The 24,620-nt window shown below is 40.4% G+C and overlaps 1 protein-coding gene across 7 annotated transcripts in view; it reads right to left on the bottom strand.

Moving 5' to 3' along the window:
- The window catches only part of nck2b (NCK adaptor protein 2b), a 401,664-nt gene that overhangs the window by 34,034 nt on the left and 343,010 nt on the right, over positions 1–24,620 (bottom strand). The window lies entirely within an intron of this gene.

Here is a 24,620-nt window from a genome sequence, read left to right as displayed (position 1 = left end):
AATAATTGCCTATACAAAAAAGTCAGATCCAATTACAAAGAAATGTAAGTAGCATGAGGCTCACTGCCAGGGCATTTTGAAAGTAACCTTGGATGTTCTCCAGGATGGCAATGCTTGTTTCTTGTACTCTTCAGTGACGTATAGACAAATAAGTGTTACGAAGGTCCATGGGCATTCCCTTCCCTGACTTCTTTCTAACTGGACTGGCCGGCCCTGAGGGTAGTAACTTCATACATGTGAGTCCCAAGGGCAGCGCAAACTCAAATAATGGGCAGGTGGACAGGCACGGACTGACTGGAGTTGCAGTTAAAGGTTTGATTTTGATCACCAAGCTGTTACATGTAGAATATTTTTTTGTATTACAAAATGGTGACTGTGCTTTCTAAGAGTCAAATCCACAGTACTATACAAGAAGAATAATGCCGGTTGCAAAAAGATTAGTCAGTTTCAGAAAGAATTAACCCTGATGACACAGTAAAGCAAACTCTACTTTGTTAAGGTGACATTCCTGGTGAAAATGGATCCATGTAGGAGCTGAGCTTGAGACTCCCCCAAGATAGCGGTCATCTGTTTGCTTTACATTTCAGTACTATGTGGCTGGTTATAGAAAAAAGAAAACGTTTCGTTTTCTGAATATTAAAAAGCAACACATTTAAAATGAATGGAGTTAATTAGGAATAAAAAACCTGCAGCCACTGTAGCCCTCCAGGATCCAAGTTTGACACCAATAATTGAACAGGCACTGCTACTTGGCTTTACATCATGTAGTTTAAAACTCGGACGTGGTTTTATAAAAATGATGCTCACTTTAGCTGGAATTGCTGAACATTGAATTGAGGAGAAGTACATTTTAAGTGAATGGGGAAATGACAAGATGTCTGTGGGTTTTATTTTTTCATAAAACTGAGACCCACCTGAAAATGCAGAGCACCATAACTGTACATAGTAATCACGCCAGACAGGAGGTGTCTAGTTATTATTTGCTGTGCGTGACTTTGTATCTTTTTCATTGCCTTTATGTGTCAGACAAAAACTAATATTTATTAATCTTAATATTTCACATATTGTCAATGTTTTGGGGGCTGGGGGCATATTCTGGCATGTATCATTATAATTGCTTCATTCTTCGACTAGAAATTAATGTTGTGGTTGTAGGAAAAAAATCCTTTGTGTATTCACTTTATTAGTTTTGTGCTCCCTGCTTATCTTCTTGAAGCAAATAAAACGTTGCTTTCTTTTACTGAAATGTGTTCAGAGTAATGAAAAAACTGACATGCAATACTTACTAAACAAAAAACCTGGGAAAGAAACACACGCAAAAATAATATAAGCATGGTGTCAAGCGTCTTCTATACTTTAATAGCAATTCTTAAAAATAATATGCAGAGATATCTAACAAATGTGTATTTTGTGTGGAACACACCTGTTGGTGGAGGAATTTGCTAGGAAATAAAAGTGACTGGCTAAATATATAAAAATAAATTAAAATAAAAAACTCTTATTTTATAGCACGTAATGACTAAACATTAATTTTGCATTAATACAGCTATTTTGCAGATAGAGCACAACCATTTTGTAATTTCAATGATTACTTTAAAATTCTATATTGTTATTTCAGTTTGTATTGTTGATTGGGTCCAGTGTTAAACATATTAATCAGAATCAATTATTTTTAAACTTCTTGGACTTACCTAAAGGCAGCTTACAAACATCGCTCACCAAAATCTTGTTATGTGTCATTATTAAACTCTATTAACGTCGACTGACAAAATGTTTTTTTCACAGCAAATTTGCTGGGTTTGCTGATGACCTTGTTTACTGAATTTTTCCCTGAAAATTTAATGTGTGGGTGACTTAAGCAAATTTGTTTTACCCAGCGCCACATGATGCTTGGAGGAGCATGACATCACAGAGAGGTATCAGCCATGTTGGATGGGAATTTCACTACCCGGTCTATGCTAACTTTCTGATTTCCGCTGTGCAAGTGCAGAACTTTCTTGCTTGCGTATTATAGGCACACTCCTCCTTACATTTGACAGTGTGGTCCAATCTGCATATATAACGTTTGCATGGTGTCAGTACCCGATTGGGACTCCAGCCTGATATGCAACCCAGATGCATTTTTTAAAAAAGTATTTTCATTTGAAGGGCATGCATTAGCTAACTATAATGAAAATATTATGAAAATACTTGAATGTTATGCATAGACTCTTCACACATTGCGTCTTCACTGCAGGATTAGGCATATTCTGTTCCTCGCTATGCAGTGCAGGTTGGGTGTTGACATGGACAGCTCCCCGAGTATATAACGCTAATCACCTGCATTAGAGGTTCAGTGGGTGTTATTCTGTCGTGTGTCAGTAGCTCAGGAGATGCAGAGAGAGACAGAGAGAGATAAAGGAGTCGGAGCACGGTGGTACAGTTAGTAACACAGCTACCTCTCAGCTCACATCACATTTTCGTCCACCATAATCGGTCCAGGGTAGTTGTCAGATAATTTCCTAGCCCTCAGAGACACAAAGACCATTGCATCAAATCCCACAAAACTAGTTCAGTTTCTCCTTCTCTATTGATCTCAATGTATTTTGCAGAAATTTCTGAACTACTCCACGTTCACAAATTCAACAGGGTTTACACATCACTAAGCCCTGTAGTACTAGAGTGGCTAACAAGAGCATAATAAGAAAAGAGTTCATCGTTGATTTATCATTCCTTTGTCAAATGTCTGAGGGTGAACCAGAAATCCAAACCAAAGGAAAAGTGTGGCTCAGTCAATCAAACATTTGTAATGAGGCAAAACAGGGATTACAAAACAAGAAGGTTCTTTAGACAGGAACCTGAAAATATTAACAAAATAAAATGCTTTACTCTTCAATTAGAGAAAGTCTTTCTTTTATTTTCAGGTACACTTCAGATAGTGATAATGCATAGCCCGCCCCCAACCAACCCCCCCTTTAAGTTACACTGGGGCCAAGCAATACTGTATGTACAGTATCTACTGGTATACCTTCAAATCCAAACTTTTCTCATGCTTAACTAACAGCATTAAAAGAGATGATAGCTCTTCTTTTAATTTATTTACACAAATAAATAGAGTTAACAATCTGAAAGTGTGTCTTTTCTGCCTACTGATGGACACTTACTTATTTTTCTATTCTTTGCTGCTGAAATGCAGCAATAATGTAGTGTAGACCACTTTATACAAGCAAAAAAATAGCTGTGGGAGAAAAACAAAAAGCAGCTTGAGATAATGTGCTACAAGTCCAAGCCCAGCCAAATGTACAGTGATAATGACCCATGATGAACTAATTTACAAAGGAATTTACTTACTAAAGTACAGAGGCAATTTATATTGAAAGCATCCTCTCTTGTGATAATCTATTAACCAAATACATTTGTACTTTCTGTATTGTACCAGTAATTTATAATTTTAATGCATGTTTTCTTATCCAAGGAATTTATGAAGCATTTAGTCCAAAATATTCAGTTAGTATATAACTTAATGGTAAAAGAAAACAGACAACAGTAAGAGATTGCACAGATATGGATGAGATCAAAGGTTTTGGGCAGAGCCATCAATCACCAAGACAGGTGGCAAATCACATGTGTGCAACGTCACTTGTCCTGGAATCTCACATGTAATTTTAACAGAAATATGGCTCATTTGAGACCAAGACAACAGTGACCATTTCATCTGGACATCGAAGAACATAACTCATGTGTCACTCGCTGCTGCCTCGCAGTTGGGAGATCTGGGGACCCGGGTTCGCTTCCCGGGTCCTCCCTGCGTGGAGTTTGCATGTTCTCCCCGTGTCTGCGTGGGTTTCCTCCGGGCGCTCCGGTTTCCTCCCACAGTCCAAAGACATGCAGGTTAGGTGGATTGGTGATTCTAAATTGGCCCTAGTGTGTGCTTGGTGTGTGGGTGTGTTTGTGTGTGTCCTGCAGTGGGTTGGCACCCTGCCCAGGATTGGTTCCCTGCCTTGTGCCCTGTGTTGGCTGGGATTGGCTCCAGCAGACCCCCGTGACCCTGTGTTCGGATTCAGCGGGTTGGAAAATGGATGGATGGATGTATTGTGTTATAGCAGGTCCACAGCTCAGAAAAGACAGCCATTTTAATTAATAAATTATTAGCTTGCCAGCTCGCTCTCCATGGGTATGTGTGCTCACATAGCTGCAGGCAGTTGGTGGAGTAATTGGGGCAAGACGGACTTGCACACGAGTGTGAGGTTGGTCTCAATTGCTTCATTAGCTTACTGCAGTGTGCGATTTAGACAATGTGCACACAGAGGCATATAAGAGAGCCAGCATGAGAAAAGGTGGAAGAGACCCTGAGAAATGGAGAGGCAAAATTAAAAGAAAAACAGCAGAAGTTGAAAGACAAGAGAGAGCGAGAGAGAAGGGCAGCAATGCGAGGGAGCCAGTGTGACAGAAAGGAGGCAGGCAGATGGGAATGGCGCCTCAGGGAAAGGAGCATGTGGCCAGCGCTCAGGAGGAGTAATAGCAGTGGGAGTCGAAGGGGAGAAGGCTCGACAGTGCACCATGGAACATCAGGGGACTGGTGGCAGGGACACAAGCTGGTCTGAAGGGTGTCTGAACCCGTTGGTTGACGTCTCTCCGGGCTGCAAAATCCGAACAGGATAAGCCAAGCAGACGTCAGTTTTAAAGGGAAGTACAGTGGTGACTTGGTTTGCGAGCATAATTCGTTTTGGAAACATGCTTGTAATCTAAAGCACTTGTATATCAAAGTGAATTTCCCCATAAGAAATAATGGAAACTCAGATGATTCATTCTACAACCCAAAAATATTCATATAAAAATGATTAGTACAAAATATAAAACAAATTAACCTGCACTTTACCTTTGAAAAGAATTATGGCTTGTGTGAGGGAGACGAGAGAGAGAAGAGGAGGAGGAGGGTTATTGTGTAGGACAACTTTCACCCTAACTAACGGAATCATTGCTATCTGTTGGCTCACTGGTTTCTTTTTCTTTTTTTGCGACTTTAACAAGGAACCTATCCAATGACAGTTGCTTTTGCCTGAAGAGTCACTACACTTGGACACAAAATTAAAAAATGCTTTACGCACTGTAAAGTTTATAAACTGTTTTGGGATTCCCTCCCAACAGGACGACACACGGAAGGGTGTCCCAAAGCAACGGCAGGCTCCCAGCGCTGTAGCAGTTTGCCACAAAAGCGAATCCGAAACACTTGCAGTCATGCTATAAGCGCCTGCTGTTGATGGGTGATGCAAGGAACATTATAAATACAAGGGAGCAGTATTACTTGGCCATTAACCTGGGCACGACCCTGCCTGACTGCTGTGTCTGTGTATAGGAGAGTGGCAGAACCCGCTACAATAAATAACCGCGCTGTTCCTGTTTCAAGCTGGTTCTGCTAAAGTACTGAGACTCAGCTTCATGTTTTGGGGTGCAAGACAGGGACTCACACGTCACAGCACACACATGTGGTCATAATGCTACAGTAAACCGTATATGCTTGTACGGATGTTGACTATATGAGTGACACACGGCGACTGAGACCGAGCATGTGAGATGATTACCCACAATTCTGAGGAGAGAGAACCACTACCGGCTCAGTTGTGATCATGTGACACTCGGCAGACAAAGTGTATTATACTTACTAGTCGTATTGTAAAACCTCACTTGTTTATCAAGTTAAAATTTATTAAAAAATTTTAGCTTGTCTTGCAAGACACTCCCAGACTAAGTTACTCGCAATCCAAGGTTTTACTGTACTAAGGACGGTGATGTTTTTCAAAGAAGAGTCTCTGTTTCAAATTGTTTTATTCATGGCTTGTTTTTAACCTCCATCAACACCTTTTTATTTTAATTGATTATTTATTTATTGAACATTTAACTGCATTGTACTATTCATTGGGCACTGTTTTGGATTTCCACTTGTTTTAAATAAAAGCACTGAGCACTTTAATACACCTACCCTTTGCTTTGTGTTGAGTCCTCATCTGCTGGCTGAATCTGGTTACGTTATCGATGATGTATGGTTAAAGAGGAACCCAAAAGCGGAAGTGGGAGCAAGGAGCTGACCTGCACTGTCACATATATATCCAGACTTTTGCTATTTTATTTTCTTTTAAATGAGGTAATGAATTAATATTAGGGCACCTGGTAGAGAGAAGAGTGTCACTTTCTCTGACCTGCAGGTGTTATCAAAGCTGAGAGGTTGTGGCTCAACAGGAACAACAAGTGCGATAAAAGTAAGACACTGCTGGTAAGTGGCATATAACCAAAAAGTGTATGAGCCTTCCCGTGTCCCAAAGACACCTGTACTTTGTTAGTACACAGATCCCTATGTGGAGCAATGATGAACGATAAGGCGTTGTGCGGATGAATCCTATGTGGAATATCACAGAGTGACTGGCAGTTAGGCATCACTCATATGTACCTGAGTGAACAGCATCTGGGTGTGTGTTAATCTTAAGGTGTGGTAGTAGACCAACCTAGTCACATTCATAAGTCTCATTCATTAGTATCATAGCACCTCAGCAAAAGACCTTTGGCATCACTATGAGTTATCAGAATGAGTGTGTATAGGTAACAAATAACTTAATAAATTAGAATTGTGAAATTAGCAAATACACAAGCATTTGTGAATATACCTTTGTAAGATTCCACTTTCATTTCCTCGCTAAACGCAACGCTTGCCAGGATTAATTCAAGTTATGGCTCCGGCCACGCCCCTTGTCCCTCCTTTTGCCTGCAGTCTTCCCTTGGCTCCTCCTACCAGTGTCTATTGCAATGTAAAGTTAACCAATCTGGAGTCAAATGATGGGATGGACTGGGGAAATAAAAGAAAGGGCCTGATTTAGGCTTCTCACTCGAGCATTAACTTCCAGTCTTTACAAAGCCGTTTATCAACTTCCCAACGATTCTGAAAATGTTTGAGTTCTTTTAAGATTTAACCTTTTCACCTGCATTTAGATTTTTCCTTTGTCTCAGGTTTTAGCTACTTTGTCTTGCTTCTTATCTGCTCTTTTTTTATGATCGACCAAGTTGCCTACTCTTATTTCCTCATTAGGATCACAGACTAGGTTAACAAGTGTGTTCTAATATGTCATGCTTCTCATTCTATGGCTTGCCATTTCCAATATTCACTGGGTGGTGTGTCACTCTGCAGATCGGCTATTTGGCTTTCACTGTAGGAAAGTGGATGCTGAGGGTTTGGGCTGTGCACACTCCTTGTTTATGTGGATAAATCTGGCTAGCATAACCCAACAAAATGTAATCTCTCTATTATAAAAAAAAAATCCTGCAGAGAAACAGTAGCGCGGGGACCTTAAACATGAGACTTTGTGCCATGAGATTGACCCAGGACCGTCTCGTGATGACGTAGAACATGAGATTCTTGCAAGACACGCCCTACTTACAACCAAATAAGAGCACGGGCAGCAACACACTCAGTCGTATTTTGGCTTTGAGCGCACACAGATCCAGGGCTCTCAGCGCATATAAAGTGTATAAGGACAATACGTTATACTGTAGATGAAACGTAGACGACTAAGTGAAGAAGAAAGCAGTACGGAGAAAGGAGACTCAAAAGCACTGGAGAGACAAAAAAGAAAAAGAGTAATCTAGGTGCAAATTCATAAAATAAAGATAAATAATTACTTTATCGGCCCGGAACAAGTGGAACTGAAAAAAAAAAAGCCTGTCCAATCTGGACGTTGGCGCTATACACATGCAGAGCAGGTTAGAGATTATGAAAGCAACGAAATTTGAAAGGCTAAAAAAAAAAAAAAAAACCAAACGATGGCTCGATACACATGTGGAGAAAGTTAAAGAATATGAAAGTAGGAAAATTAGAAAGTATAAAAAAAAAAATAAAGATCGCAGGAGCGCAAACAAACGGAAATTATTACTTGAAAAAGGGAAAATAATCACCACGGACCAGGTGTCATTGAAACAAAAGCAGGATAAAGCGAGGTCAGAAATAAAAGACAGAGTAGAAAACAAAGTAAAACGTCATAAAGAGGTTAAAAAACAAAGGGGCCAAACACATGCAGAGCAGGTCAGAGATAATGAAAACTGGAATTCAAAAGACTCAAAAAAAAAAAAAAATGGTGGTGCGATACACATGCAGAGCAAGATACAGAATATGAAAGCAGAAAATAAACGACAGTGTCAAAACAAAGAAAGTAACATCGCATTAGCGCAAAAAAAAGAGAAATTATTACTCGAAGAAATAACGAAAAGGCGAATAGAGATCGAATATATGGACACAGGTGATATGTCAGAAGTATGTAAATATTGTAAGGCTTTGAAGTTTAAGTCAAGAGAATTTCAAAAATGGGGTTTATCTCACATGCATTTATTGGTTACTTTGCAAATAAAATTATTAACTGCTGATGATGTTGATCGTTTTGTCTGTGCTGCAATTCCAAACAGAGAAACCTATCCTGAATTATGGTACAAAGTCATTAAACACGTGTCTCACAGACCTCACTTAAAAGATTCAGCATGTTGGGACTCGAAAGATTCCAAATATTGTTTTTACAGAACTTCAGAAATAAAAGTGAAACTAATGAAATAGCAACAATTCAAAGAAAAAAAAAATCTTAGAAGTGTGTATCCGGAAAAACAAAAACGGGAGTTGGCGAGCAAAGCGAGCAGGGGGCAAAGCCCCCTAGTATATAAAAATATAATCATTTTGTAGCAGAGTATGGTGTATTCACTTGACAGGGCCCTGAATGGCAATAATCAGTGTATTAAGATGGCTGGTGCCCTTCTGATTTTTGAAGAGTTCACTTGGAAGACAATTTTTCAAATAAGAGAAGATGTCCAAGTCCAATAAAGCAAATAACTAGTACTTTATACGGTTGCTCTCTTTATCGTCATTTAAAAAAAAAAAATCCTATATACACATGAAAAAAACTTCTAAAATTTAGACTAGCAAGTGGCATTTAGTCTCTAAATAATATCTTGGCTCAATGCAAATTCTTATGAGATGTTAAACTTGCAACAAAGATGTGTAAATCCTGCTGCAAACTAAATGATTCCCTCAGTGAATTTTAGTAAAGTGTGGAGAACATAAATTTTACACTGATGCTTATCAGTGACTTTTAAAACTCATCAAACATATGCTAATTGTGTGAAGTTATTAGATGAGCAGGCTTAATAACCTTGCTATTTGAATTTTCTTTTTCTGCTTGTATTCCATTTCCAGACAAGCTGAATAAAACAGGCTTTAAACAGCTTCAGATACAAAATCCACATTAAGCATTTGCTATTTCCTACATTTACAAACACGGAGAGTTCACTGAGCCCTTTGCCACAGACCTACAAGGACTGCAAGGTCTGAAAGGAGGTCAGGGCGCCTTTATTGAAAGCTGTCTCCTGCAAATTTTATTTTGCAATTCACTGCCAATTTAAACAAGGCTTTCAAATGTTGAAAAAAAACTTGGGGGGGTGAAAAAAAAAAACCCCTGCACATCCTGTTTATTGTCAAAAGCAATCTTGACTTCTGTTTTCCTGGAGTTGAACAGCTATTCAGTTCATTTTCCTCCAGATCCATTGCCACTTTTAGTCTCACACAGGCAGGGTATTCAGCTAGACCCTCAGCTAAACCTGCCAGCTGTTACCACCTACTGCTCACTAACAGTTAGCCTATTGAACATTCAGAAATAGGCAAAAAAAAAAAAAAAGAGAAATAAGTAGCACAGACTGGAAATTTTTAGGAATAAACAGAGTGACCACTTAAAGTAAGCCCACAGCTACCTACTGTTATCAACATTTCATACCTAATAGTTGAACAGTTGGGCTTGGGATATACAGTGCATCCGGAAAGTATTCACAGCGCATCACTTTTTCCACATTTTGTTCTGTTACAGCCTTATTCCAAAATGGATTAAATTCATTTTTTTCCTCAGAATTCTACACACAACACCCCATAATGACAACGTGAAAAAAGTTTAATTGAGGTTTTTGCAAATTTATTAAAAATAAAAAAACTGAGAAATCCCATGTACATAAGTATTCACAGCCTTTGCTCAACTTTGTCGATGCCCACAAGCTTGGCACACCTATCCTTGGCCAGTTTCGCCCATTCCTCTTTGCAGCACCTCTCAAGCTCCATCAGGTTGGATGGGAAGCGTCGGTGCACAGCCATTTTAAGATCTCTCCAGAGATGATCAATCGGATTCAAGTCTGGGCTCTGGCTGGGCCACTCAAGGGCATTCACAGAGTTGTCCTGAAGCCACTCCTTTGATATCTTGGCTGTGCTTGGCTGTGTGCTTAGGGTCGTTGTCCTGCTGAAAGATGAACCGTCGCCCCAGTCTGAGGTCAAGAGCGCTCTGGAGCAGGTTTTCATCCAGGAGGTCTCTGTTCATTGCTGCAGTCATCTTTCCCTTTATCCTGACTAGTCTCCCAGTCCCTGCCGCTGAAAAACATCCCCACAGCATGATGCTGCCACCACCATGCTTCACTGTAGGGATGGTATTGGCCTGGTGATGAGCAGTGCCTGGTTTCCTCCAAACGTGACGCCTGGCATTCACACCAAAGAGTTCAATCTTTGTCTCATCAGACCAGAGAATTTTCTTTCTCATGGTCTGAGAGTCCTTCAGGTGCCTTTTGGCAAACTCCAGGCGGGCTGCAATGTGCCTTTTACTAAGGAATGACTTCCGTCTGGCCACTCTACCATACAGGCCTGATTGGTGGATTGCTGCAGAGATGGTTGTCCTTCTGGAAGGTTCTCCTCTCTCCACAGAGGACCTCTGGAGCTCTGACAGAGTGACCATCAGGTTCTTGGTCACCTCCCTGACTAAGGCCCTTCTCCCCCGATCGCTCAGTTTAGATGGCCGGCCAGCTCTAGGAAGAGTCCTACTGGTTTCCAACTTCTTCCACTTACAGATGATGGAGGCCACTGTGCTCATTGGGACCTTCAAAGCAGCAGAAATTTTTCTGTAACCTTCCCCAGATTTGTGCCTCGAGACAATCCTGTCTCGGAGGTCTACAGACAATTCCTTTCACTTCATGCTTAGTTTGTGCTCTGACATGAACTGTCAACTGTGGAACCTTATATAGACAGGTGTGTGCCTTTCCAAATCATGTGCAGTCAACTGAAATTACCACAGGTGGACTCCAATTAAGCTGCAGAAACATCTCAAGGATGATCAGGGGAAACAGGATGCACCTGAGCTCAATTTTGAGCTTCATGGCAAAGGCTGTGAATACTTATGTACATGTGCTATCTCCATCCATCCATCCATCCATCCATCCTCTTCCGCTTATCCGAGGTCGGGTCGCGGGGGCAGCAGCTTGAGCAGAGATGCCCAGACTTCCCTCTCCTCAGCCACTTCTTCTAGCTCTTCCGGGGGAATCCCAAGGCGTTCCCAGGCCAGCCGGGAGACATAGTCCCTCCAGCGTGTCTTGGGTCTTCCCCAGGGCCTCCTCCCGGTTGGACGTGCCCAGAACACCTCACCAGGGAGGCGTCCAGGAGGCATCCTGATCAGATGCCCGAGCCACCTCATCTGACTCCTCTCGATGTGGAGGAGCAGCGGCTCTACTTTGAGCTTCTCCCGGATGATTGAGCTTCTCACCCTATCTTTAAGGGAGAGCCCAGACACCCGGCGGAGAAAACTCATTTCAGCCGCTTGTATTCGCGATCTCGTTCTTTCGGTCACTACCCATAGCTCATGACCATAGATGAGGGTAGGAACATAGATCGACTGGTAAATTGAGAGCTTTGCCTTATGGCTCAGCTCCTTTTTCACCACGACAGACCGATGCAGAGCTCACATCACTGCAGACGCTGCACCGATCCGCCTGTCGATCTCACGCTTCATTCTTCCCTCACTCGTGAACAAGACCCCGAGATACTTGAACTCCTCCACTTGGGGCAGGATCTCGCTCCCAACCCTGAGAGGGCACTCCACCATTTTCCAGCTGAGGACCATGGTCTCGGATTTGGAGGTGCTGATTCCCATCCCAGCCGCTTCACACTCAGCTGCGAACCGATCCAGAGAGAGCTGAAGATCACGGCCTGATGAAGCAAACAGGACAACATCATCTGCAAAAAGCAGTGACCCAATCCTGAGTCCACCAAGCCGGACCCCCTCAACACCCTGGCTGCGCCTAGAAATTCTGTCCATAAAAGTTATGAACAGAATCGGTGACAAAGGGCAGCCCTGGAGGAGTCCAGCTCTCACTATGCTATCTCAATTTTTTTATTTTTAATAAATTTGCAAAAACCTCAAGTAAACTTTGTTCACATTGTCATTATGGGGTGTTGTGTGTAGAATTCTGAGGAAAAAAATGAATTTAATCCATTTTGGAATAAGGCTGTAACATAACAAAATGTGGAAAAGTGATGCGCTGTGAATACTTTCCGGATGCACTGTAAACGAGCCAACATCAATCAGTTTTAATAATGGCCACTAGCAGATTGTGTGTATTTATTTAATCAGTCTCTTCAACAATCAGATTCAAATCAGATTATTTGGACTAACCTCACAGCAGAAGTGATATTTTTCTTATGCCTCCAGTGCTATTTTCTTTACACAGCTGACTGACCACGATGACATCCTCCTTGCACATCCTTGCCTGCCAACATATTTAAGTGATTATTGAATGCATGTGTCGTCTCTTTTTAGATTTAAGTGAGTGTGAAGTGCATAGGGGATGATGGAGTCCGAGCTACAGGCTGAATGTTTTAATTTACCTGCAAAGCTTTTTAAAGAACTAAACGTATCAGAACCTTGGAAAGCAGAAAAACCTTAATAGGCTGCAACAACTAATAGAAGTGCTTTATAGTTAATATTCAGCATTACATTAAAACTCGTGAGTTTCCACTACGATATACTACAGTTCTGTTAGTGCTTTTTAAGCATGTAATCTTTTATAACTGCATTTGTTTATTTTAAAAACTAAGGTTCAAGAGGGCTGTGTACTGGCCCACGTTGTAATACTCCTAGCTTAGAGATCTAAGTGAGTGCTACTCTGGGATTTTCAGTTTTCTCCCACTTACACCAAAGTCCGTGTCAGACTAACTGGCATGTCCATTTTGTCCTGTTGAGTTTCGCGCTTGTGCTTCAGTGCTCCTTGTGTTTCAAGTAGTTTTCACACTCCTAGTCCGTTTGCTTGTTTTGCGAATCCAGGGATGATGCTTTGACAATTTCCAGGTTAGTTCGGATGCATTTCAAGTGAATGAAACATATCAACAACCATCCTGTGGCTGTGTCATGGAGTTCTTTCATCTTTCTTTTTCCAGTAAAAAATATCATAAAGGGTTTGAAAATGGTACTGTCAGTCTTTTTCATAATTATTTGGTTTTATTTACCAAACACGCCTATTATTGAACAACTGGGAGACTATTTGAAAATGACAAGCTCTACATGCGGTATGAAAAGCACACAATGTTACAAATAGGTGAGTGAACAAAAGAAGGCAAGCTCTGCTGAGGGCATTCACGGGTGCTTCAGTTTTATGAAAGAAGATGTATCACGTGAGTTACATTTAACTGCATGAGGTTGCATATTTACTCTCCATTCGTCTATATGAGTGTAGCCTCAATTAAGTACATCTCAAATCACATGCCTACTTTCTTAACTCTTACAAATATTTGTTAAAAATGTTCATTTTGGAATGTCTGGTTAACATTTACTACATACAGTACAGTATGTCCAAATGAGTGAGCTTCCATATCGGCATCGCACCTGAAAAATGATTGCATCGATAGGACGTCTCACTCGCACACATCACTTTCGTGGTGTAAGATTACTTTGTCAGCGTTAACAGGGCACTGCTATTCTTTTCTCGCCACCTCTGTATGTTTTTTGATTGATCCAATCACAAGTGATAAACACCTTAATTTCCCTAGCAGCTGTGCTGTGTGAGAGAAAGGCTATGAGCCCAAATCATGTGCTAGGCCTGCTCTGATTGACTGGTAATTGGCCTACATTTATACCTTTGTGAGTATATATTTTTTTACCTTTTTATTGTATTTAATGCTTCATTTTAATTCTTGACTCCTGCTTGAACTAAAGATTGCCTAATTACCAACAGTAGATGCTTAGTGTGACTACCACAGTATGCACAATTTCACCCATAACACACAGTATTTCCTGTTGTTAAATCAGACCCGTGTCAGATCACATTCATACCTCATGCGAACTGCTCCTCAGCTTGCTTGGTGCTGCAGTGAGACCACCCTTTCCCAAACGTCTCAGTACAGTTGTTTTGAATCCACACCAGAGTGCACCAGACGTGTTCACATATTTCTAAACTCACCGGACCTTTGAGGAAATCACACAGAGTTTGAAAATTCTGGTTCAAACGAACTAGGTGTGAAAACACCTTAACACTTTCTTTAAGAATACTAGGGGGCTTTGCTCGCTCACCCCCTCCCCCCATCTCAGGGGTGCGCTACACACCAGCCACTTCGCATCTCTGCCACTCAAGTTGTGAAGGGGTGGGGGCTGAATGCACGCTAAGGAGATGTGGACGGATCAGCTGCTGGCTTGCTGCTGCCGAGCTGCGTGTTCTGCTTGTTGCGCCGCACATCAATCTTTTAAAAGCCTGTACAGCAGCTGTCCTTTTGCCACTTCGCGTCTCTGCTGCTCGCGTTGTGAATGCGGGGGGCTCAACACACACTAAGGAGACGTGGTTGGATCATCTGCTGGCTTGCCGCTGCTGCCGAGCTGCGTGTTCTGCTTGTCATGCTGCGCGTCAATCTTTTAAAAGCCTGTACAGCAGCTGTCCTTTTGTCTCACAAGACATTAAAGCGTCTCTCGCGGGATGTCAAAGTGTCTTCCAAGAAGATCACATTTTGACCCAAAATTTCTTTATTATAACAGAGAGATGTGCTGGACTAAGCAAGACAGGACAATGGATGATGCAGAGAAGGACTTTAATAACTTAATTAAACTTCTAGTTTAAAGATTTCCATAGTGATGATGCTACACTTTGCTTGGGCTCTGGTTTGATTGAAGGACTGGGTACTTTCTGAGTGCATACAGTTCAAAGGTATACATGTGATTTCAGGCAGCTTCTCTTAACCTCTCTGGTATGTTCTGTCAATATGGCTGCTTGTATCCAAGAGCTCTGAAACTAGCTGGGCTGATTCTGCAAACTTGGTTCTGAAAGGCTGAGTTAGCCCCAGGTGTTAAAATAAGCACACACTGGAACCTCTTGGCAAATATTTTTGAATTTAAGGACAGGGTGAATTTTTGCCTGTTCCTAAATTTCAGACAAGATCTTTAAAATTAACTATTTTGAAATTTATAAATCACTAGTGCTAATTGACGCTTTATCTTTCATCAGTAACTCACTGCCCTGTAACAGCCTTTCAGAACGTAACTACAAACAGACGAGTTATCATATTAGAATGAATGCTTTGTAAAATTCTAACACAAAAAAAAACAAAACTTACCATAGTGTTAAAAATAAAAAAAGTATAATTTTAGATTCTAATTGAATTTGCTTCAGCAAAATCATGAAGGTAAAAGTGAACTATAAAGCCAATGGAAGACTTCCTAACAATTAATACAGAAAAGCACCAACATCCCAAAGAATGATTAGGAGCCATCAGTGTATGGTGTGAGTGTGGGTACGTGCAGGACTGTGATAGACCGTCACGTCATCCACAGCTGCTTCCTGCCTTTTTCCTGATGCAGCTCGGAAAGGCTCTGGCTCACTGGACCCTGGACTGAATTAAGTGGGTCTGAGAATGTTTACCGTTATAGACAACATCAAGTTTTAGAATGTTATTGTGGTTAGAGATTCAAAAAACTAGTAATCAATGCATCATTGTAATCTGTAAATCTGATTTTTTTTTTATACATAGAGTTATATTTTAGAAATAAACTGTAGTTTAACACATAAGGATATGCTACTTGAGACCACAAAGAAAAAACAGGAGACTGTAATGATCTGAGTATTGCAAAAGAAGATGCTTAAAAGGCTAATTGAAAGGTTTTACCAATAGATGTAATGCTAGTCAGCAGAAAATATGTTCTTAAGGTTAATAGAAGTCAATGGCCTTACTGTGTAGTGATGGTCAGCAGAAAGTGTATTCTCATTTAAAACAAAGGGACAGCGCTAAGGGTACAACAATAAAACAGCCCATTGAATTCCAGGCACTAGGAGCGGATGGCGTCAACATGCCTAGAAAAAAATGCTTCTGACTCACCTCAAGATGGAAATACAATGATCAAAAAACATACTTTAAAACTCTAAGACAACTGTACTGGCCTATGGGCTTCCTTTAACTGTGTGCATGTGGGAGTGAAAGCCCCATTAAAATGAAAATCAACAAGTCCTTTATTTAGTGTGTTTTTTTTTTTTTTTTGTCTAAATACTTCTTCCGCCATTATTGGTCATAGATATACAGGATTTGACGTAGCATGGATTCATCTCTAAAAGAACACATTCCCAGAGAGCAGGCGTCCCCTGCTGGCTACAGTTTTTTATGTTACAGTTGCATTTTGAAATTAATTTTCTATTGACTTCTAAAGAGGTTTCAGTCTGATATGTCTGTAATTTTACTTTAACAAGTTACAATTTGAATAAGATACATTTATAGTGGTTGAATTAATGATGTCTAAAATGCAGTTTAAACTAGTCAAAACTCAATTGAAGATATCCGTAATTGTAGCTTGAATTAGTCAAATTACTGTACATCTATCTAACCCCCTGCGTATCTAGTTTAGGTCTGCATGGAGCTGGTGCATTCCCTAACAGCACTGGGTACAAGGTAAGAACAAAACCAGGACAGAGTACAAGTCAATTGGGGCCAACTTTAAGTTACTGTTTAAATCAACACACAGATATTTGGGATTTGAGAAAAAATTAAGAACATGGAAAATAAAAAACACATGCTCAGGGAGAGGTTGGGAACATGCAGTGCATTGTCGCACCCACCACATTACAAACCACCTCAGGATTTCAAATTAGGACCCGAGTGCAGCCGTGCAACAGGCGACACCTCAGCACCACCCTGGAACAGCGTGAGGTTTTTTTTTTTTTACCAATCTTGCCACCAATCCCTCGAGTTTTCCCTGCAAGTTGGAGGTCCTGCTTGCAGGGCTGTATGCAGGTTAATGTCACACACAGGATGGAGCAATTGCAGGTTAAGGTCCTTGCTCATGGGCCCAACAGAGTGGAATCGAACCAGCAACCTTCCAATTGCCGGCACAGATCCCTACCCTCAGAGCCTCCACTCCGCTCAGGGAGTCCACAATGACAGAGGCCAGGCCAAGTTTTAAACTCTGCTCACCATTCAAATTTTAACTATTTATATACTGTCATTTGAAAAGGTCATAATGTAATGATGATGAGCCAATGTAAGGCCATAAATGTTACATTTGCTTACCATACTCTCACATCATTAACTTGATGACTATGGAACACAATTGTTTAGTTTCCTTTCATAATTCTTAGTTTTTAAATTGTAACTAGACCTATCTGTTATGTGTGAACCACACAGCTAAAAAAATACATTCAGTTATTTTTCCAAATTAAATATTTCACTGGATATTACTATATTTGAGGGGTGCTCAAAAAGTGTGTGGCTGATCTATTACAAGATACACCAGTGAAACCAAGCAAGTTGTATTTTTCAACATGCTGCCTGTGAATACTAAATAATTTGTTATTATGTCCACAAAGCCTTTCTGTGCCTCAATTAAAATGATGTGTTTTGTTTGTGTAACCACTCTTCTGTAGCTAATTTAACACCGTCATCATTGGCATACCACCTAATATGGAAGATGCCCTTCAGATTGGAGAACTGATGGCAGTAGTCAGATGAGACAAGGTCTGGAGATCAGGCTGAGTGTAACGTCTACTTCGGTCCACTGTTTCATGGAGTAGCCTTTGTGATCCATGCAGTGTGGGTGGGGACATGTCATGAAGCAGACAAGTGAAGGATGGTTAACAAAGTTTCTCACTGCATCAGTAATCTTTTTTATTGTTTCTAATAACCAAGGTACATTACGCGTGAGCAAAGTGTGCCCACACAAATGACATCAAGACTCTGGCTACCTTCTAAGGAAAAGCACTTTTAAAATGTGAGGTATACCATTTGGCTTCACGGATTTCACATTGCAGGAAAACGGCAAATGAACAATGAAAAGGTTTTTTTATTATTTAAAAGGGAATGAACCCAAACGATGACTTACTGAGGCATCAAGAATTCTATTACATGCACATTAACCTGACTGCCCTAGTAACGGTTCCCATGGCAGCCAGGAGGCTTTCAGATGGGGAGGGGAGGAGGACGGCAGAAGACAACTATAGAAAGGTAGACGGAGAGCACTCATTAGAAGGAGAGTCTATACAATGAAGTTAAATTAACCTTTCATTTATGTGAAATTGAAACACAGTTGTAATACATGAGCCATTTCAGTTTCACTAGCCTCAGTTTTACAGGTTATGCAAAGAGGCAGACTAATTTAGTAAACTTCTCAGTTCGTTCAGTACATAGAAATCTTCCTAACGCCAAAAGGAGGAGCCTTAAGGTGGGAGACAAACTTAGCAAACCTGTGAAGCATAAGGAGACTGAACATGACAATGAACTTCACCCATTCTGCCAGAAGTGGGTGGTCAAATAATTGCTCTTAAGGGTGTTGTTGTTTCTAACTGTGAAAAAAACATAAGAGAAAACTATTTGCAAATTGTCTTTAGTGTCAAAAGTCAAGATGTGTCTCACACAAAGGGTTGGTAGTAGCTAAAGCATGCACAAGAAGTGATTTAATTTGGCAAATGGAACAAAATAGGTTTATTTCTTCAATGAAAAAAAAGAGAAAGTTGGTCAGAAACACAAGATGTTGGCTGCATGGTCTTATTCTGGTGCTGTTACTTTGTTGCCATGAATGAGGAAAAATATCATTTTAAAGTGAATAATTGTCTGTTTTTGATTAATTTGTATGAATACACAATTTTTACAAGCAGACAAAAGTGTACAGAACTAGGGTAGTGTGAAGAAATCAATGAGATATACAAAGTGAGACACAAAAATAACCAGATTGGTAAAAAAAATATATTTATTGATGAATTACAACATTCTAAACATTGTCACCTTCTATACACCCCCCTCCCGATCTCCACACCGCTCCATACGCGTGCTGGAAGTCTTCTTGCTTGAGGCTCTTAAACAGGCTTGCCGTTTCTGTCTTCACTTCATCCACTGAAGAAAAATGTGTTCCCTTCAGGTCACTTTTGACTTTCGGGAACAAGTACAAATCACAGGGAACTAAATCAGACGAATAGGGAGGATGATCGAGGACAGGAATGTTTTTGTCAGTCAAAAATTGCTTTATGGAAAAAGCAGTACGATCATTTCTAACAATCTGATTCACCATTTTGATGTTTTCATCCTTCCGACATGAGCGTGGGCAACCTGGGTGTTGAACGTCTTCCACATTTTCTTGGCCTTCCTTGAAACATTTGTGCCACTCAAAAACTTGTGTGCGAGACAAACTGTTAACACCTGTCGTACACGGCTGGGCATCAGACCCGGCCGGGACACCTGGAAGGACTTGGTGGTGGCATATTTGTCCTCCGGGCCACGAGGGGGCAACCGCCCTGGAGCAGAAGAGGCCCACGGAAGGAGAGCAGGGAGGCTCAAGACCGTTGGGGCCTCTGGTCACCGCCAGGGGGCACCCCGAGCCTCATGGAGCCCGGGACTTATTTATTTCTGCCACACCAATGGAGGATGTTCCTTCCAGGGTCACCCAGAGTGCTTCCGGGTGCTCTCCTGACACTTCTGCCACACCAGGACGTGACGTCATGGAGAGCAGCTGGAGCTCATCCGGGTGAGGATAAAGGGGGCCGCCTCCCTCCTGTCATTGAGCTGGAGTCGGGAGCAGGAGCAGGATGAAGCTCCTGGAGAGAGAGGCCAGGTGGCCCAGGGACAAGGAGAGATAAGGCCCAGGAGAAGGGAGACTGGGGCTAGAAGCACTGTGGGAGTTGTGCGGGACTGACTTGTGTGATGTGGAGAAGAGAAATAAACGGTACTTGGATAAATATGTGGTCTCCGGGCAAATATCACACATCGTACACGGTTTTTATCATTTCATAAGTTTCTGTGGCTGTTTTGTTCAATTTCGCGAGAAATCTGATGTTGATTTGCTGTTCGATTTTTTTCACCCAACATTGTAGCGGCAACTTGTGTAGCGATTGTTGTGCAAATACTGACCGGGCTATTCCCAGGATATACTGTACCTAGTTGGCCGGCAGTTTGAGGGGGCGTGTAGGAGGGGATATAGTTCTATGACTTCCAGACGGATTTCCAGGAAAGCCCCAAGCCCAGTCCGGTTATTTTTGTGTCTCACCTTGTAAGTTATAAGATTGGCCAACTGGAAATATTCTTTTAAATTACTCAGCCACTGTGGAAATTAAAATTCATTAAAATAATTAAAGTGTTTTATCTCAAGTATTGCATTGTGGCTGGAGGTCTTAAATTTGTACCACACAAGATAGACAAACAGACAGACAAAGAGAAATGTATTTGTACCCACGGGAATATTTGACTTGGCTTTTTAAAGAAGCTCTTTAAATAAATAAATACATAAAGCAGTAAAACAAGTTCATACTGTATATAGCAAATCAAACAAACAAACAATGAAGGGTCAAACAGATGACTTTTCTAGATGTCAGATCAAGAAAAATAACAACTTTACATGTAATCCCACTTCCCCATTCTGTGGGCCTCATTATTAACAGCTTCAGTTGTGCCTGAATGGCAGTCATAAGGATGTGTCTTGTAAATTAAAACTTTAATTCAACTGATGGTATCGTACAGGGGACACAGTACTTCGGGCGTCACATTCACTATAAGTAGGTCATACCTCTGTCATGCTTTTCTTAGCACAAAGCCTAAGTATGAACACATCAGTCAAGCATGTGGTGGAGATGAAATGAAGGAAAAAGGAATGACAACCTTTAAAATTATTTGACTTTGTGGTGGTATTTTTTCTATATACTTGAAAACGCATAAAATATATTCTACAATTTGCTCCAAAAAAAAGAAAAAGGTGAACAAATCTGATGATTTTCTAAATTTGTGTGTCAGCTATATTGACATTAGCATACTGACTTACTGAGGTCTATGTTGATTACTTAGATTTCAACCCATCTTTAGATGGGTAGCACAACTAGTTGCAAAATAAATCAAAAATGAAGTCAGTAAAAGTGATTAAAGCACCTGGCTAATACTACCAAACCAGCTATTCTGAATTAATCAGACAGACAAATAGATAATACTTTATTTGTCTCAAGGGGAAACCTACCTTTCTCCAGAAACAGCAACCACTCTAAAAATACACAGCAAGAATTACAAGAAAGACAAAAAAATTTCTGGTGTGCCTAAAGATAAGAGAGCAGTCCCAGGTGCATTGTGAGGGTGTATCGCTGTAGGTATGAAGGAGCCCCAGTAGCGCTTCTTGACACATTTCCGTTGAACAGTTTGTTGGCTAAAAGTACTCGCTGACACTGTGCCATCGACAGGACGTACAACATTGTTTCTTCTCATTTTCTATTCCATTTCTACCTCCACTGTGTTCAGAGTGCATCCCGTAACTGCGCCTGCCTTCTTAATAAGCTTGTTAATTCTGTGGCCTCCCTTGAAGTGCTGTTACCGGCCCGGCCCGGCCCGGCACACCACAGTGCAAAAATTACCGGCAGATGATGTAAAATCATTGGATTACCATATAACATATAATCAGTTAAATTACTACAGAAGAACCAAAATAAAATTTTCATAAATATGTATGATGTGTATTTTAATATGAATAAAGTAAATGTGAAAGACTTGGAAATCAGAAACCTATCATTATCATCAGACAGAAAATGCAAGAAGATTAATAGGACGTCAAGTAATGAAGCACCAGTGCTATGAGGGTACAAGTCAAAAGGGTGTATGCTTAAACCGTATATCATACAGCTGAGGCCATATTGGGAATATTATGAGAAATGTTGGTCTTCACATTCTAAGGACATAGCAGTGCTAGAGCATGCGAAGAGATGAGTTACCAGACCGATTCCAGGAGTGAGGAATATGAGTGACGAATCATCCTAAACAATGTGACATGACTGAACGGTTTAAAATGATAACAATACTAAATATAATGGTAGTCATTTCTTTAAGAAGAAAATTGGAGTCCACCTAGAAGCTGATTAAAAGCAAATTCTGCAAAAATATTGCAAAGTATTTCTTTACATTAGGCAACCATCAGGGAAAGAACATGTTAAGAAGAAGTGAACACCAGCCCATCACATGGCCCACTCACAAGGGCCCAACATTCTGTATACTGAACTTCACACTGATAATAACTGAAAAAATTCAAAACCAAGAGGGTGCATCCTTACCAGTGCATCACCCTGCCACCCACTGAGCAAGAAAATAAAATAAAAAAAGAACTCCACACTTTTTTCCTTTTTTGAACAGGTTGCTGTTCTGACATTTGAATTTCAAGGTAGACCAGCTTTGCATAGTACTGTATCTCAAAGGGGTTTCTCTAAAAGCATTGCTAATGTCAAGTTTTAATTGGCTACACCATAGTCTTTTTCTTATTCACTAGTTTTGAATCTTTTAGACTGACGAGGCATGGAAAGAGCTTAATAAAGAAATCAATAAATACGCAGGGAGCAGCTTTTATGAAAAAGCAGCCCTCCTTCAAATTTGATTTTTCCCCGGACAGTTTATATCTGACAGTGAAACTGGTATCATTCATTATTAATTAGTTCTTCTGTCATCCACATGCCTACCTTTCCAGGGCCATTCTCTGAACTCGCTAGGCATACAGCTCAATTTTTATACATATATGTTCTTAGATTTTATGGCGTATTGAATGTTATGTCAGTTATAGCTAAGCAATGACCTAATTATGAAATGTCAGCCTATCTTCCTCCAGAGTTAAATCACTATTTGCTGGCTGCAGCTTCACTTAATTAGGAAGCTAAATTTAAAATTTCCTTTACCATGCACTTTTATATCCATCACTCATCTGGGGAGTCCACATCCATTTTGAGTATTTTGCAGACAGCCTTTTTTTCCTGCTGGGTAGGGCTTGCAATTATATGTCTTCTAGAAAAAACAAGGCATCAAGCCAGGTTCTTGCTAGCAGCGACATTTAGGTGCTTCCATCGCAGCTCACTTCTGTAGGCTGCCAGCTCCCTGTGGCATAGACAGTGACCTCATCTTTGGCCTGTCTTCTAAGCGGTAGCATCTCAATGCTCCTAGTTCTGTGCTTTGCCGAGCATTTCTTGGAAAGCATTCAATCAGCTGAATGGCACCAGGTTTGAGGAAATCTCTAGATGATTCTTTGTGATGCTCTTTTTGCCTCAAAATTTAAAGCCAGGCTAAAGTTCCATCATTATTTCATTGCTTAATAAAACTGATTCCCTCCATATCTGGAATGCTCTCTCTGTATTTGGATTTGCCCTTTTCTTGTAGTGCCCAGTTGACTTCTGCAATGTCTATGTCTGTTCCCATTGCTTGATTCATCTCATTAGTCCGAAGAGTTTAACTGTGTTGTGATACTCTTTCACATTAATAACCAAATGATTGATAAATGGATGGATCTTTCTGTACAACTTTATTTTGATATAAATGCATGTGGAGCTTCATGTCGACTAGTTGCATACTATTCTGATATTGGGTAAAATGAATATAAAAAAATATATATTGCAATAAAAAACAAACTCTACAATCCATTGGTAAGTCCGCTTAATCCAATTCATAGTGGTGTGACACCAGAGACCATCGTTCAGTGCTCTTGAATTTGTTCCGTTTTTACTGTGAAGTAGCCTTAATATTTATTTTTATGTATGCAATTGATATAGCTGTAAACTTGTTTTATGAGTGCTCTGAGTCTGTATTCTGTAAAGAGCTCACTAAAAAATTATTTGAATTGCATGCAAGGCAGAACCCAACCCTGCATTGCAGGATGCACACATGCATAGAGCTGCGCTCACTCATACTGAGCAGCCTCACCATTTAAGCTAACATGGAATGTGGAAGGAAAAGCTAACTGCATACAGACTGGGATTTAAACAGTCATCAACAAAAAAAGCCATAAAATGAAACATACCATTTTAATGAGCAGATGGACGGATGTCTGCATTTGGTACCATAGGTCATTTTGTAAATTTACCTCATATGTGTGTTCCTACATTGCACCGGTTGTTCTCTTTACAGGCCACAGCTTCTCTACCACTTTGGAAGACGTGTGGTGTTAGAAACCGAAGGATGGGAGTGACCTTCTTTTAAATTATTAAAGCAAAACACTAACAGATGGATTAAAGAAGCAAGTGTTTGTGGTCTTCCATTTCATTTACTACTTAAATAAATATTTCAATTACATCTACTAAATAAAATCTAGAGTTAAGGAAATGAATACATGGATAACACATTTTAAAAGAAGAGTGCTGCAAAACACTGTTAGTCTCAAATCACAAACCAACTTTACCAGTTCCTTCATGGCATAATATTATAGTGGATCTGTTCAGATAAAAGATCAAACGTATCTCACGATTATTATAAAAAAACAGAAAGTTGGGTTTAGGGATGATTCAGGATTTTTATTGGTCAATGATAAATGAACAGTGGTATGTCACAATTCATTTTCAGTTAGCCATGCACCACC

This window comes from Erpetoichthys calabaricus, chromosome 4 (assembly GCF_900747795.2).
Source record: "Erpetoichthys calabaricus chromosome 4, fErpCal1.3, whole genome shotgun sequence".
Lineage (NCBI taxonomy): Eukaryota > Metazoa > Chordata > Cladistia > Polypteriformes > Polypteridae > Erpetoichthys > Erpetoichthys calabaricus.
Note: the sequence above shows the minus strand (reverse complement) of the source record. Positions and strands in the feature narration are given on the sequence as shown.